Raw genomic sequence first — 17,254 nt, 5'->3', positions numbered from 1 at the left:
TGTTTCTCTTGCTGAGAAAAAACTTTTTAGTTTAAGTAAGTCCCATTTGTTTATTCTTGTTATTAACTCTTGGGCTATGGGCGTCCTATTAAGGAATTTGGAGCCTGACCCCACAGTATGTAGATCGTAGCCAACTTTTTCTTCTATCAGACGCAGTGTCTCTGATTTGATATCTAGCTCCTTGATCCATTTTGAGTTAACTTTTGTGCATGGTGAGAGAAAGGGATTCAGTTTCATTTTGTTGCATATGGATTTCCAGTTTTTCCAACACCATTTGTTGAAGATGCTATCCTTCCTCCATTGCATGCTTTTAGTCCCTTTATCAAATATAAGAAAATTGTAATTTTGTGGATTGGTCTCTGTGTCCTCTATTCTGTACCATTGGTCCACCTGCCTGTTTTGGTACCAGTACCATGCTGTTTTTGTTACTATTGCTTTGTAGTACAGTTTGAAGTCTGGTATCGCTATACCTCCAGATTCACACTTCCTGCTTAAAATTGCTTTTGCTATTCTGGGTCTTTTGTTTTTCCATATGAATTTCATGATTGCTTTATCTATTTCTACAAGAAATGCCATTGGGATTTTGATTGGCATCACATTAAACCTGCAGAGAACTTTGGGTAATATCACCATTTGATGATGTTAATTCTGCCTATTCATGAACAGGGTACATTTTTCCATCTTCTAAAATCTTCTTCTTTTTTTTTTTTTTTGAAGGTCTGATCTTATTTATTTGTTACTGATAAAAATTCTTATTTTTCACTGGACTCAGACTTAGAAGTAGAAGCTCTCAGAGAAGACAGCCTACGTCTCTTGGCAATCTGTTCCTGGCGTTTTTCTTTGGCTTCTTTCATTCTCTTGGCCAAAAGTTTGGCATATTCTGCAGCCTCTTCTTTATTCTTCTTAGTACGCTGTTTCTTCAGAGCAATACGCTGGCGCTTGTGTTGCAGGACACGTGGAGTAACAAGACGCTGAATCTTTGGTGCTTTGGTCCTGGGTTTTTTACCTTCCTTGTTTAAGGGTTTTCTGACAACATACTGGCGGACATCATCTTCCTTAGAGAGACTGAAAAGTTTGCAGATTCTACTAGCTCTTTTGGGTCCCAGTCTTCGAGGTACAGTAGTATCAGTAAGTCCAGGAATATCCTTCTCTCCTTTTTTTACAATAACCAAGTTGAGAACGCTCAGATTGGCAACCACAATGCAACCTCGAACAGATTTGCGCTTTCTCTCTCCAGTTCGCCTGGGTCTATAACATGAGTGCCCCTTACTCAGTAGTAGGTGAACACGGCCATGGGTCAAGACACCCTGCTTCATGGGGAAACCTTGTTTGTTGTTCCCACCACTGATTTGCACCACATAACCCTTCCATTCTTCACCCAGAGCATCTGCAGCAACTTCTGTGGCCATACGCTTCTCATAAAAAGTACGAAGTTTGTGTTCATCGTCCACTTCAATGAATTTCTGACAGCCAGTGGCTGGGAAGGAGATATTCAGCTTCATCTTGGAGCAGCTGATCGCCCACAAGGTGCCACGAAAAAGAGCCTAAAATCTTCTTCTATCTCTCTCTTTAGGGTTCTGTAGTTTTCATTGTATAAATCTCTCACCTCTTTTGTTAGATTGATTCCCAAGTATCTTATTTTCTTTGAGGATATTGTGAATGGAGTGGTTTTCCTCATTTCCATTTCAGAAGTTTTGTTGCTGATATGCAGGAATGCCTTTGATTTATGCGTGTTGATTTTATATCCTGTCACTTTGCTGAATTCATTTATTAACTCTAGCAGTTTCTTTGTAGACCCTTTTGGGTCTGTTAAATATATTATCATGTCATCTGCAAAGAGTGATAATTTAAGTTCTTCTTTTCCTATTTTTATGCCTTTAATTTCTTTTGTATGTCTAATTGCTCTGGCTAGTATTTCAAGAACTAAATTGAATAGAAGTGGTGATAGAGGGCATCCCTGTCTTGTTCCAGATTTTAGAGGGAATGCCTTCAGTTTTTCTCCATTTAGGATGATGTTAGCCTGAGGTTTAGCATATATAGCTTTTACAATGTTGAGGTAAGTTCCTGTTATCTCTAGTTTTTCTAATGTTTTGAACATAAAGGGATACTGTACTTTGTTGAATGCTTTTTCTGCATCTATGGAGATGATCATATGGTTCTTATCTTTAAGTCTATTGATGTGGTGAATAGCATTTATCAATTTCCATATATTGAACCAGCCTTGCATCCCAGGGATGAATCCTACTTGATCATGGTGCACAATTTTTTTGATATGCTTTTGTATTCGATTTGCCAGGATTTTATTGAGAATTTTTGCATCCTAGTTCATTAGAGATATTGGTCTGTAGTTTTCTTTCTTTGAAGTGTCTTTGTCTGGTTTCGGTAAGGACTCACTCCTTGGGACCGCTGCATCAGAACAGTTGTGAGTCCAGGCTCGAGCTTACAGTAAAGACTCTTGTGTGCTTGCATCAGATCCAGCTCTTGGAGGTCTATTGGGGTCCCACGAATTTGGCATACAGAATCTGGGTTACTTGTGAATTGCGCTGGCCAAACAGATCACACAGACACAGAAAATATCTTTTTCAGTTGTTTTCAGCTCCTCCAACTCAGCAGTAAGCTTCCACAAGAGGGCGCGGGGGAGGAAAAACACTGGAGTCTGATGAGAGAGAGGGAGCATGCTCTGAACCCTGGTTTCTATTGAAGAAAGCTGTTTGATAGATCATTCCATCCATAAATGTTAAGGGTAGTATTACAAAGGAACAAGAAGGCAGACCACTCCCATTGGGTAACGCCCACTCCCAGAGCTTCACTGCCCTGCCAAGTAGAGGTGGGATCTACCTGTTTCCTCCAGCGCAGCTCCACACCTCAAGGCTAAAAGTGCTCAGCTCCTGTGTGGCAGGTCCTAAAACTCTTATTTTTAGCAGTAATTTTATTTTTAAATATTAATGAATTATAGAGCAGATGATTTTACTATTATTTTTCTACTTTATATTCACCAGTTACAATATTAGCAAAGGGCTGATGTTTATGGAAAAAAGTGATCCTTCACTGTTCCCAATCCTGCTTGGTCAAAGGCTCTTTCCCCTCTCCACTCATTTCTGACCTCTCTGGGGAAGCGCAGGCTTTCCAGACCAGGTACTTAGGTTTCTGAGATGGAAGTTCTGATTTTAAGTGTGTATTAGGACAAGTATAAGCTGAAAAAAGGTGGGCTGGGATTATACTCAGCGGTAGAGCTTGCCTAGCACAAGTGAGGCACCACATTTGATCCTCAGTATCATATAAAAAATAAATAAATAATGGGGCTAGGGTTGTGGCTCAGCAGTAGAGTGCTTGCCTTGCACTTGGGAGGCACTGGGTTCTATCCTCAGCACCACATGAAAATAAACAAAATGAAGCTACTGTGTTCACCTGCAACTAAAAATAAATAAATAAAATAAAATAAAGTCATTCTGTCCTTCTACAACTTAAAATATATGTATTAAAAAATAGATGAAATAAGGTTTAGTGCAGGTATGTTTCAGAGCCCTAAAAGTTAGTTATGTGACAAACAGTACTTCTTGACAACTTAAAAAAGATGAGACATTTTAAGGTGCCTGGAACAGCTCAACATCAAGAATGCTATCTTTCTGCACTGATGGGCACTGAAGACGAGATTCTAATCCTAAGGTTATTACTAAATAAACAAGTTTAACAGAAGAGGTGTCACTAAATTAAAAAACTAAAAATGCTGCAACATTTTCAATTTACATTGAGGGAAATATGGTTCTAAGTTATTTTATGTAAAGAGATATTACAGAGAAAGGGAATTGGCAATTGAGCATGCTAAATCAATTCTGTGAATACAGTTTTCATGATAAGATGAAATACTATCACCCTAAAGTTGTATTCAACTAGTGAAAACACATTCCCTGTGGAAATCATATTACAGAAAATTCATGTTGATATCTTGTATCAGAGACCATATATATATATATATATATATATATATATATATATATATATATATCTGCAGCAATTAACAAAAAAGCAGTATCGTGGTTTTAAATGCAAACAAATGGACCTTGGACCTACCTAACAAAGTGAAATACAGTCTAGGCATCCATGACCCAGGTGTAGTGGTGCACGCCTGTAATCCCAGCAACTCAGGAGGCTGAGGTAAGAGGATCACAAGTTCGAAGTTAATCTCAGCAATTTAGAGAGGCTCTAAGCAACTTAGTTAAGACCCTGTCTCAAAAATAAATAAATAAATAAAAGGGTTGGGGATGTAGTAAATTTAAGACTGGGCATTCAAATTTGGTTATTCATATAGTAGCTCTTTGTTTTTTTTAATATTTATTTTTCAGTTTTTTAGGTGGACACAATATCTTTATTTTTATGTGGTACCGAGAATCAAACCCAGTGCCTCATGCATGCTAGGCGAGTGCGCTACCACTCGAGCCACATCCCTAGACCCAGGTCTTTCTGTTTTTAGCAGAAATATTTGAGCTGAATCAACTAATTACTGTGACATAAATTATAATCATAAACTTTAATGTACTACATCATAATAAAACAAACTATATAACACTCTTTTGTCTTTTTCTTCTCCCTTTGTTGCAAAGCACCATATAGATTAAGTGAAAATTAACCTAAGCAGGACTTCCCTGGCTCTCACACAAAATATAAACTGGCCAGGCATGGTGGTTCATCCCTGTAATCTCAGTGGTTCCACACACTCAGACAGGAGGATCTCAAGTTCAAAGCCAGCCTCAGCAATTTATCGAGGTCCTAAACAACTTAGTGGCTCGCCTAGCATGCGTGCAGCCCGGGTTCAATCCTTAGCATCACATACAAACAAAGATGTTGTGTCCGCCGAAAACTAAAAAAAATATAAATATTAAAATAATAATATTTATATTCTCTCTCTCTCTCTCTCTAAAAAAAAAAATAAAAAAATAAAAATAAAAAGGGCTGAGGATTAAGTGGTTAAGTATCCCTAGGTTCAGTCCCCAGCACCAAAAAAAAAAAACACCAAAAAACAAAGCTGAATGCACCACATGTCTCTGCTTCCTGATTTCAAAATATATTACAAAGCTGCAGTAATTTAGATAGCATGGTACAGGGATAAAAACATACATTTCAGGTTAATGGAACAGAATAGAAAGCCCAGAAAAAAATAAATCCACTAATATAAGGTTGACAGATCTTTGACCAAGGGTGCCAAGAGTACACAATGGGAAAATAATAAATGGTGTTGGGAAAACTGGACATTCACATGCAAGAGAATGAAACTGGACTCCTATTACACCATAATAAAAAGTAACTCTAAGTAGCTTAAAAACTTAAATGAAAAACTTGAATTTCTAAAATGCCTAGACAAAAACAATTGAAAATCTTCATGACATTGGTTTTGGCAATTTCTTAGATATGATACTAAGATGCACAGACAGGGGTTAAGAGTGAGTTGTGGGATATACAAACATACAGTGGATTTTTAACCCCTAAATACTTCAATCTGTATTTGAGGGGTTGGGGAGACATTCTGTAGTTTCTAGTGCTCCAGGATACCATGGGTCACACAAACAAAGGATCAATAATCTCTGAAAATCTTTTAGATTGATCCCTGTCTCCCAGACATCCCTCTTTTCTGGCTTTAAAAGCTTTGAAGGAAGTACTAGCAGTATTGGAAGAGTGTAGAATTTGCAAAACTCATAGGAGTATCCTTTAAGATTATGGGTCATACCTCTCATACAATGTAGGACTCAATCTGCCCCATTTCTACCTCAAAGAATGATGCTTAGGACAGAGTATAATTTTAAAGCCTAGAGCATCTTAGAAGAAATTTGTTTAAAATATACCAATTATTTTTGTGTGTATGTGTGATGTTGGTGATTGAAGACAGGGCCTCACACATGCTAGGCAAGCACTATACCACTGAATTATATCCCCAGTCCAGGCTAATCCTACGTTGGATAACCTGAGGAAGACTCAGGATGTCAATCTGTTTCAAAGTTGTTCTGGTAGTATTGAAGGCATATACCAGAAGAAACAAAGAATTCCTCAGTTAACAGTTAAATGATATATATTTTTTGTTTTGTAGATTAAACCCAGGGGTGCTTTACCATTGAACAATCCCTAGTCCTTTTTATTTTTTTTACACAGTTCTTGCTAAGTTGCTGATGCTGATTTTGAATTTAAGATGCTTCTGCCTCAGCCTCCTGAATCACTGGGATTACAGGTGAATAACTTTTTTTCTGGGACATTTTAATAGCCCTTATCTTTTATGATAGTGACATTTTTTAAGGATGCAGTGCCATCCACCTCTGTTCCTAACACATACTTCTTTCCTATTATAAATTGTATTTCCCTCATTTTGTATGTGTCTATTTCCTTGTGATTTGATTGAGATTATTACTCACCTGTAATCTCACACCTGCCATCATACCTGCCAAATAATTTTAATTTTTTTTTTATCAAAGTAATATCTACCGGGTGGAGGGAAGAGGGTGGTAGAGGTATAGCTCATTGGTTGGATTCTTGCTTAATTTGCACCAGGCCCTGGGTTTGCTTCTTAGCAGTGCTACCACCAAAAACCAATGAACCAACCAACCAACCAAAAATAGTAACAATAAAAAACCCCTATTTAAAAAAAATATTTATTTTTTAGTTTTAGGTAGACTCAATATCTTTATTTTTTATTTTTATGTGATGCAGAGGATCAAACCCAGTGTCTCATGCATGCTAGGTGAGCATTCTACCCCTGAGCCCCAGCCTCAGCCCCCGAAAACCTACTGATTATGAAGGGGTATAGATATATAGAAATGGATAAGTTTGTAGAGAAAAATTATCTGTATTTCTGCTGCACAGAGATTCTGGTGTACTACAAAATTAGTATCGCATCACATATCGGTATTTTAAAACTTTTTAAATTTAGAAGTATTTTCAAATTTATAAAAAGCTGAAAAAACAAAAATAAGAGGTATCCCCATGTGATGCCCTTCCCCATGTTATGGTGTAGCAAGAAGGCCTTTGCCAGGGGCCAGTAACCTGCTCTTGGAATTGCCAGCCTCTAGATTCATGAGTTAATGCACTATTTCTTATAATTAAAAAGTACAAGATATACTTGTATAACTTTTACCTAGATATGTTTTATAGTTAAAATGTTTATATGTTAACATTTTGCTGTTTCCCTTATTGTTTGATTATCATTTATCTATCCAATTATGTGTGTATGTATTTATGTATACATGTGTTTCTTTTCTTTTTTTAAATTAGTTACACATGACAGTACAATGACCTTGACATATCATACATTTGAATCAGATGGGATATAATTTCTCATTTTTCTGAGTATACAGGTTGCAGAAACATATTGGTCATGCAGTCACATATACACACATAGTAATAATAATGTCTGTTTCATTCTACTATCTTTCCTATCTCCCCAACCCCTCCCCTCCCCTCCCACCACTTCTCTCTACCTAATCTAGGGTATACATGTGTTTCTTTCCTGAATTATTAGAAGTTACATACATATCATGGCTTTTTTTAACCCCTAAATACTTTAGTCTGTATTTTCTAAGAATTTAAAAATTGTACTCTAATATAACTAGTTATCAGCTTTATAAATATACTTTAAGAATTTTATGTAACCTATCATCTATATTCCAATTTAATTTTTTTTTTAGTTGTAGATGGACACAATACTTTATTTATTTATTTTTAAGTGGTGTTGAGGATCGAACTCAGTGCCTTACATGTGCTAGGCAAGCACTCTACCACTGAGCTACCACCGCAGCCCTATATTCCAATTTTAATGAGCCAAAAATGTCTTTAAAAGGCACTCTCCCCCACACAAACAAAAACCCCTGATCCAGTATAGGGTCAGTTTTTACATTTGGTTATCATTTCTTCAGACTCTTTTTTTCTGTGGCATTTTAATAGTCCTTGTCTTTTATGATAGTGACATTTTTTAAGGATTCAGTACCATCCACCTCTGTTCCTAACACATACTTCTTTTCTATTATAAATTGTCTTTTCCTTATTCTGTATGTGTCTATTTCCTTATGATTTTCTTGAGATTATACAGTCTTGTTGGAACATGACATAGGTAATATGCCTTCACAGTATCACATCTTGGAGATACATAGTATTTTTAATTTCTAAGAAATGTTTTATATAATAATTTTTTCCTTTTTTCATAGAACATGCTGCTCTATTCATGAGTAGAATACAATATACTATTCTTTTTAGAATGTTACTTTTCTTGTTTTGCTTTTTTGCAATATTGGGGATTGAACCCAGGGGAGCTTTACCACTAAGCTGCACCCCAGCCCTTTTTTATTTTTTACTTTGAGATGTTCTTGCTAAGTTGTTGAGCTGGCTTCAAATTTGTGATCCTCTTGTCTCAGTCTTCCAGTCACTGGGGAACACAGGCAGGGCCACAACATCTGCATGCTATTTTTAAGTGTACACTTCAATAGTATTAAGTACACTGTCATTGTTGTTCAGTCTCCAGAACAATCTAACTGTATATCCATTCAACAATAATGTCCTATATCCTTCTCCTGTCCCATGGAAACCATCCTACTTTCTGTCTTTAAGATTTTGACTACTCTTTGTACCTCTTATAAATGGAATCACACAGTTTTTATCTTTTTGTGACTGGCTTACTTCACTTAGCATAAAGTCCCTGAGGTTTATCCAGTCTGTAGCTGAATAATTTTCCATTGTACAGAATATTGTATCTACTGAATTTTATTTATTCATTTGCCAGTCAATGGAATGTGGATCACCTCTACCTCTTGGCTATTGTGAATAACGCTGCTATGAACATGATCACGTAAATATCTCTTAGAAAATCTCCTTTCAATTCTGTTGGATATATACCCAGAAGTAGGATTGCTGGATCATAAAATTATTCTTTTTTTTTTTCAATATTTTGAAGACTTGCCACACTGATTTCTATGGCTGTTGTACCATTTTATATCCCACCCAAAGTGTAAAGGGTTCCAATTTCTTCACATCTTCAATAACATTTGTTATTATTTTCTCAATAGTAGCCATTACTGGGCATGGTGGCACATGCCTGTAATCCCAGACAATTAGGAGGCTAAGGCAGGAGGAACATGATTTCAGTGAGGCCCTAAGCAACTTAGTGAGAACTTGTCAGAATAAAATATAAAAAATGGGCTGGGGGGCTGGGATTGGCTCATAGATGGTGTGGTCACCTAACACGTGCGAGGCCCTGGGTTTGATCTTAGCACCACATAAAAATAAATAAATATATTAAATAAATAAAATAAAGATATTGTGTCCAACTACAAAAAATAAATATATATTTTTTTAAATGGGCTGGGTATGAATAGGAAAAGAATAACTCAAACTATCACTATTTGTTGAGGACATGATTCTATATTTAGAGGATCCAAAAAATTGCACCAGAAAACTTAATAAATGAATTCAGCAAAGTAGTAACAGGATATAGAATCAATATCTATAAATAAAATGCATTTCTATACATCAGTGATGATCCACTGAAAGAGAAATTAGGAAAACTAACCCATTCATAATAGCCTAAAAAAATACTTGGGAATTAACAAAAGATGTGAAAGACTTCTACAATGAAAAGTACAGATACTAAAGAATGAAATTTAAAAAGACCTTAGAAGATGAAAGATCTCCCATGGTCTTGGATAGGGAGAATTAATATTTTCAAAATGGCCATTGTTGAGCTGGCTTCAAATTTGCGAGAATATCATGCTAAACAAAATTTACCAAAAGTGCTAATCAGATTTTAATGCAATTCCAATTAAAATCCTAATAACATTTCTCATAGAAATAGAAAAAGAAATCATGAAATTCATTTGGAAAAATAAGAGACCCAGAATAGTTAAAGAAATGCTCAGCAAGAAAAGTGAAGCAGGAGGCCTCACAATACCAGATCTTAAACTATACTACAAAGCTATAGTAACAAAAAAGGCATGGTATTGGCACCAAAATAGACATATAGACCAATGGCACAGAATAGAAGACACATAGACAAACCCACATAAATCTAGTTATACTAGACAAAGGCACTAAAAACATACATTGGAGAAAAGGTAGCCTCTTCAACAAGTGGTGCTGGGAAAACTGGAAATCCATATGCAGCAAAATAAAATTAAACCCCTATCTCTCGCTTTGCACAAAACTCAACTCAAAGTGGATCAAGGACCTAGAATTAGTCTAGAGACCCTGAGCCTAGTAGAAGAAAAAATAGGCCCAAATCATCATCACGTCAGATTAGGTCTCGACTCTCCTAAAGCGCAAGAAATAAAATCAAGAATCACTTGGGGCTGGGGATGTGCTCAAGCGGTAGTATACTTGCCTAGCATGTGCGGGGTGCTGGGTTCGATCCTCAGCACCACATAAAAATAAAATAAAGATGTTGTGTCCACCGAAAACTAAAAAATAAATATTAAAAAATTCTCTCTCTAAAAAAAAAAAAAGAATCAATCAATGGGATGGATTCAAACTAAAAAGCTTCTTCTCAGTAAAAGAAACAATCAAAGTGAAGAGAGAGCCTACAGAGTGGGAGCAAATTTTTACTACACATATGTCAGATAGAGCACTAATCTCCAGATATATAAAGAACTAAAAAACTTTAACACCAAAAAAACTGATAACCCAATCAATAAATGGGCTAAGGAACTGAACAGACACTTCTCAGAAGAAGATAAACAACTGATCAACAAAATATAAAAAAAAGTTCAACATCTCTAGTAATTAGAGAAATGCAAATCAAAACTACTCTAAGATTTCATCTCACTCCAGTCAGAATGACAGTTATCAAGAGCACAAGCAACAATAAATGTTGGCAAGGATGTACGAGGGACTGCAAATTGGTGCAACCAATCTGGAAAGCAGTGTGGAGATTCCTTAGAAAACTTGGAATGGAACCATCATTTGACCCATCTATCCCACTCCTTGGTCTATAACCCAAAGGACTTAAAATCAGCATACTATTGTAATGCAACCACATCAATGTTTATAGCAGCTCAGTTCACAATAGCTAAACTGGGGGAGCAACCTAGATGCCCTTCAATAGATGAATGGATAAAGAAGCTGTGGTATATATACATACACAATGGAATATTATTTAGCAATAAAAGAGAATAAAATTATGGCATTTGCAGGTAAATGGATGGATTTGGAGAATATCATGCTAAGCAAAATAAGCTAATCCCCAAAATCCAAAGTCCAAATGTTCTCCCTGATAAGTAGATGCTGATCCATAATGAGGGGTGGGGGCACGGAGATTGGAGGAACTTTGGGAAGGTGGGGAGAGGAGAAGACATGGGAGTAGGAAAGATAGTGGAATGAGATGGTCATCATTACGTTGCCCTAGGTACATGTATGATTGCACAAATGGTGTGTACAACCAGAGAACCAGGGAAATATACAACTAGAGAAATGAGAAGTTGTGCTCCATTTGTGTACAATGAATCGAAGTGCATTCTGTTATCATTTATAACTAATTAGAACAAATGAAAAAAAATGGGCTGGGAATGTGGTTAAATGTCCTTGGGTTCAATCGCCCGTACTATAATAGTAGCCATCTTAGTAGTGCCTATTTCACAGAAAATGATCCTGAACATTTTTCTGTCAATAAACATTCTTCTAAACATTATTTTAAATAGCTGAATATTAAACTGATTTGACATTGCAGTAATTTGTTTTGAGTACATTTTCAGGGTATAAATAATGTGCAGAACAGTTTTATGAAGAAATCTTTTGCCTGGAGAGGTGGTACACACCTATATTCCCAGCTATTTGGGAGACTGAAGCAGGAGGATTCTAAGTTCAAGACCAGCCTGGGCAACTTAGGAAGACCTCTCTCAAATAAAAAATACAAAGGGTTGCATGCAGCTCAGTGTAGAGTGCCCCTGGGTTCAGTACAATAAAATAAATAAATATATAAAAAGAAAAAGAAATCTTTGTCCTAAACGAATTCCAGAGAGAATGAATACTCTACCACTAAGTTATATCTCCAGGCCTTTTATTTTTTATTTTGAGATAGGGTCTCATTAAGTTGCCCAGGCTGGCCTCAAATTTGCAATCCTCCTGCCTCAGCCTCCCAAATGGCTGAGTTTACAGGTATGCACCACAGTCACACTTTCATATTTTAAACATATCTTGCCAAATTATAACTTAAAAAGTTGCATTGGTTCATATTCCCACTGGCTGTGTGAAAATATCAATGCTGAATATTACCAGAGAAATAAATTTCAATGTCTAATCATAAAAGCACAGGAAAGGTAATAAAAAATAGACATCAACTGATAACAATAGCTAATCCATGAGAATCAGATTGCTTTGATGCATGAGTGCGCAAGTAAAAATTTTGATTTATCTTTATTACTTAAATTTTCAATAGGAAGGTACTCATGTAAAACTTAAATATTTCAATTTCTTAATTTAATAAGTGGAATACATATATACCTATATATGTGTGTATACATATATACGTTTGTATGTATACATGTTTGTTTTTCTTTTTAGCTGTAAATTAATAATACCTTTATTTATTTACTTTTATGAGGTGCTGAGGATTGAACCCAGTGCCTCACAAGCACAAGGCAAATGCTATACCACTGAGACACAACCCCAGATCTCTTCTTTCTTTTATTGTGTGGTGCTAGGGACTGAACCTGGGGCTTACTACAAGCAATCTATCTTTAGGGATACACTTCCAGCCGTGATATTCTTGTTTTAATATGTATGCTTTGTGTGTGTGTGTGTGTGGTGCTGGGTGGGGACTAAACCCAGGGCTTTGTGAATGCAAGGCAAGCACTCTACCAACTGAACTATATCCCCAGCCCATATCATTTTTACCTTAATTAAAGTTACATTTTTTGTATTTATTATGTATCTCCTTTTGTGAAATATTGACTCATTTTTCTTATTGTTTGTACTTTTTACATATGAGCCCCCACGTGTGTATATATATACAATAATAGTATTTCCCTTCTTTCTTGTTTACTTTTTTCTTTGCAGTGCTGGGAATAGAACCCAGAGCCCTATGCATGCTAGCCTAGTACTCTACCACTGACCTCTTGTTTACCTTTTAACAGTTTATTTGACTATATGTTTTTAACCTTGTTTTATGTGTACCTGTGTTTAACATTTCACCCTTGAATTCCACTGTAATTACTTTGGTGTACACTTTGACAAGATTTAAAGTTGGGGTGCAGTGGCACATGCCTGTAATTCCAGATACTGGGAGGATGAGGCAGGAGGATATCTTGAAACCATAAATTCTAGACCAACCTAGGACACATAATGAGGCCTGAAAAATCCAAAGCAAGAGAACAAAAATAAACACAGAACAACGACAAAACTAACTTTTCTCCCTAAGTGGTTAACTAATTTAAAAATCAACATTTCCTTCTCAGTTGATATGAAATTCCTTCTAACAAACTATAAGTTATTCATTGGTTCTGATTTGAGACTTTTTAGCCAGCATTCCATGGTGTTACTTGGAAGAACGAGTAGCCATCCAGAAAAAGACTCTGGTGACTTACTGCCCAGACAGATACATGTCTTTTTGAAAAGTTTTGCCTGGGGCGGTAGCCCACATCTGTAATCCCAGCGGTTTGGGAGGCTGAGGCAGGAGGATTTTGAGTGCAAAACCAGCCTCAGCAATTTAACTTGATAGTCTCTCTAAATAAAACATAAAAAGTGCTGCAGTCCACTGCAGCAAACTAATGGGGAGTGAGGAGCAACTTGTGTACATTGATTCAGCAGGTACATTCCACACAGCTTATCTTAATTAGCATAAACTAGATACAGCAGTCAACCAATAAGAAATCTCCACACTTAATGGCTCCCTGACTCCACCTCACAAACCACTCCCCCTGGCAAAATGCCAGGCGCCATCCAGACTTGTTTACAGACTCTAACAATAAAGGGCTGAGGATGTGGCTCAGTGGTCAAGCGGCCAGGGTTCAATTCTGAAGAAGAAAAAAAAAAAAAAGAAAAAAAATTCAATTCTCAGTACAGATGCTCCTGGATTTATGATGGGGACGTTATCCCACTGTAAGCCCCAAATATCGTAAACCGTCAGCACTTAACTTCAGGTTCTGACGACTAAACTTTTCAAAACGTTTTAGGAGCACTGCTAATAGGATGTGTAATCGTCATTCATTCCAAGGTGAAGGTCCCGGGATAGCCTAAAGAAGACCTCCACTCCCTCTAGTGGCCACCGAGTCATTTCCCTCCGGTTCTCGTTAATTTAAGAGGCCATCAGGTGAGCACCGGGCTACGCGGCAGTAACCGGGCAAGAAGACTTCCTTTGTGAACAAATGTGTACCCACCGCCTCAATTTACTGTGCCTACCCGAGGCAGATTCTCTGGAGGGTTCCGATAACCATTCTTAGAAAAGTCCTGTTTCCTTTTCCTGCAATATCCCAAGAGTGCAATGACAGGTACTGCAAGGTGGCCGCAGACCCAGAAGCAGCGTTAGGGAAGTTGGAGATAAGAGTAAGCGGAAAGACTGGAGAGCCAAGGCGACGGGGAACGCAGGGATCCGCACTGCGCGCCCAACTTGTTTTACGGCATCCGACCGGTTGCTTTACGGCTCTTTTGTCTTTCCCACTTGATTTACGGCTCCTCCTCCTTCAGTCTTCTTAAACTCTACAAGGGCCCCTCTAGAATTTGAACCTTCTTCCCAGGGTCCCTTGCAACTCTTTCCCAGTCTCCTTTGCCAGCTTGTCCAACCTTCTTTCCATTTGCTTATAGTCCAAACCAAGTTCCCCGCGTGCACCGCGCGCTGCCCGAGGCGCGTAAGTGGGGAAGTGAGGAAGTGGTGGGGGGTGAGGGGGTGGGGGCGGCTCTCCCCCGGGTGGTTCCTCCTGGGGTTTGTAGAGCGTAGGACCACTCAGATTCGGATTGGAGCTCTTGGGGAGGCTGTTGAATTTGTCCTGAGTTTCCTACTAGAGATGCTGAATGGCTAGGCCTGTCTAATTGGGTAGTGCCGTCCGGAAGGGCTCGGGGATCTGGGCTTCTCCACAGTTTGGTTAGGAGGACCTTGACTCACGAATCACGTGCGCCAGAACCCCAGGGTGGAAGGCTGCTTACGGATCTCGTGGAGTTCCCTGCGCAGCTCGAGACATTGTAAATGCGGTTTGTTGACAGGAGTGTCAGTATCCGAATGGAGTTAGAAGAATTAGGTGGAAGTTGGTAAGGAATGGTGGATTTAAAGGGAATTTTTGACATTTAGTTTAGCAATGTATTCAGCCTTTCTAGATCTTAAAAAAAAAATTGAGGCACGATTCATTACGCTTAAAGTGTACAATTCTGTAGTTTTTAGTATATTATGCTCAAGGTAGTGCAACCATCACCGTATTCTTATTACAGAACATTCTCATCACTCGAAAAGAAACGTAGAAGCTAGTTAGCAGAGACGTACCTGACATTACAGGCATGCATCACTGTATCTGGCTTGATTTCGCATCACCCTTCTACAATTCTTGTCTATGAAATTACCAGATATATATATATATATACACACACACACACACACATATGTATGTGTATATATATATGTGTGTGTATATATATGGAATCATACAAGATTTGTCTTTTCCTGTATGGTTTATTTCATGTAGCATATTTTCAATACTTTTTGTATTTTGCATGTATCAGGACTTCATTCTTTTTTTATGAACTAATAATCAGTTGTATGGATATACCACATTTTGTTTCTCCCTTAGTTGATGGACATTGGTGGCTTCATAGACTTTTAAGGTCTTTAATTCCCCCACAGAACTAGCATTTGCAGGCACAAACATTTTAAGCTTAAGTTCTCAAAAACCATCGTTTGACTCTGGTTTTGAGTCAGGCATTTCAGTGGCCACAGGTTTGTATCTTTTAGAGCAGTTTGTTTTTTTAAAAGCCTTGTATTCCCAGTTCATCACCTATCAGACTATTAATAATATTGATAACAAGTGGAGATGTATTTGTGGCAGTCTTCTGAAGGTGGCAGAAACTGTCAGAAACTGCTGTTGGGTAATGTATGCTGAGACCTGTTATCCCAGGTATGTTATCCAATCGCTCATTTGTGACTACACCCAGTATTATATATGCAATGTAAGCTTCATGGCACTTTCACATCCAATATAAACTGGTGTAGTTAAGAGATGAGCATATGAAAAGCCTAATTCATCTAGCAATGGGAGAGATTTTACTAAAAATAACTAGTCAGTCTTCATTACTCATGGATTCTGTATTTGTGAATTTATCTACTTCTTGACATTTATTTGTAATCTTCAATCAGTAGTACTCTTGATGCTTTCCTAAAGTGTGCAGAGTTGTTAAAAATCTGAGTTGCCTAATGCACATATTCTCAGCTGAGGTAAAACAAGATGAAGCTTTCCTAAGTGTCCTTTGGTGGTATACTTAGTAACCTGTTTGTTGGATTTTTGTGCCCACCCCCCACTTTTTTTTTTTTTTTTTTTTTGGTAAGGTGAATTGAACCCTTATCACTGGGCTACATCCCTAGCCCCACTTTTTTTTTTTTTTAATTGCTGAAGCTGGCCTGGATCTTGTGATCTGCCTACCTCAGCCTCCCATGTACCTGAGATTATAGGCATAGGCGGCGTGCATCACTGTGTGTGGCTTGCTTTCACTTTTTTTTTTTTTTTTGCACCAGGGATTGAACCCAGGGGCACTTTACCACTGAACCACATTCCCAGCCCTTTTTTTGTATTTTATTTAGAGACAGGTCCTTGCTAAGTTGCTGAGGCTGGCTTTGAAATCATGATCCTCCTGCCTCAGCCTCCTGAGTTGCTAGGATTACAGATGGGTGCCACCGAGCCCAGCTTGGTTTCACATTTTTAAAATGGTTTCCAAGCATAGTGCTGGAGTGCTGTCTGGCATTCTTAAGGGCAAGAAGGCCGTGATGTGCTTTACAGGGAAAAGATAAGTTTCTTTCAGACAAATTTATCAGGCATGGGTTGTATTGATATTGACTGTGAGTTCAGTATTAATGATATATATTAAATAAGGTGTCTTTAAACAGAAACACCTAAAGCAGTTATTTATTGACATGGTGAGCAACTCTATTTTTCCATGGAGAATTGGTTTCGTATTTACTAATTTAGTGTTCATGGTGGCTGTTTAGAACATAAGTACTGTGAATAATGAGAATTGACAGAATAACCAGTTTAATTATTGATGAGCAGAAAATCTAGTGTTGGTTGGTATTTTTAAGTTTCTATAACTTTAACTGTTT

The 17,254-nt window shown here is 37.5% G+C and overlaps 1 protein-coding gene and 1 pseudogene across 8 annotated transcripts in view; one reads left to right on the top strand and one right to left on the bottom strand.

The window, feature by feature from the left end:
• Positions 1–707: 707 nt before the first annotated feature.
• On the bottom strand, positions 708–1,526 carry LOC143396614 (small ribosomal subunit protein eS6 pseudogene; annotated as a pseudogene).
• Positions 1,527–14,614: 13,088 nt separating this feature from the next.
• Positions 14,615–17,254, top strand: part of Rad52 (RAD52 DNA repair protein) — a 29,163-nt gene continuing 26,523 nt past the window's right edge. For 7 of the 8 annotated variants that reach the window (XM_076853979.1, XM_076853975.1, XM_076853972.1 and 4 more), the window contains exon 1: positions 14,615–14,804. The gene's annotated coding sequence lies outside the window, so the exon portion shown is untranslated. Of the gene's footprint in view, positions 14,805–14,990; positions 15,202–17,254 lie in introns of those variants that run through there. The other variant, XM_076853969.1, reaches the window with a different exon arrangement.

Source organism: Callospermophilus lateralis, chromosome 4 (assembly GCF_048772815.1).
Source record: "Callospermophilus lateralis isolate mCalLat2 chromosome 4, mCalLat2.hap1, whole genome shotgun sequence".
Taxonomy (NCBI): domain Eukaryota; kingdom Metazoa; phylum Chordata; class Mammalia; order Rodentia; family Sciuridae; genus Callospermophilus; species Callospermophilus lateralis.
This window is presented reverse-complemented; position numbering and strand designations above follow the sequence as displayed.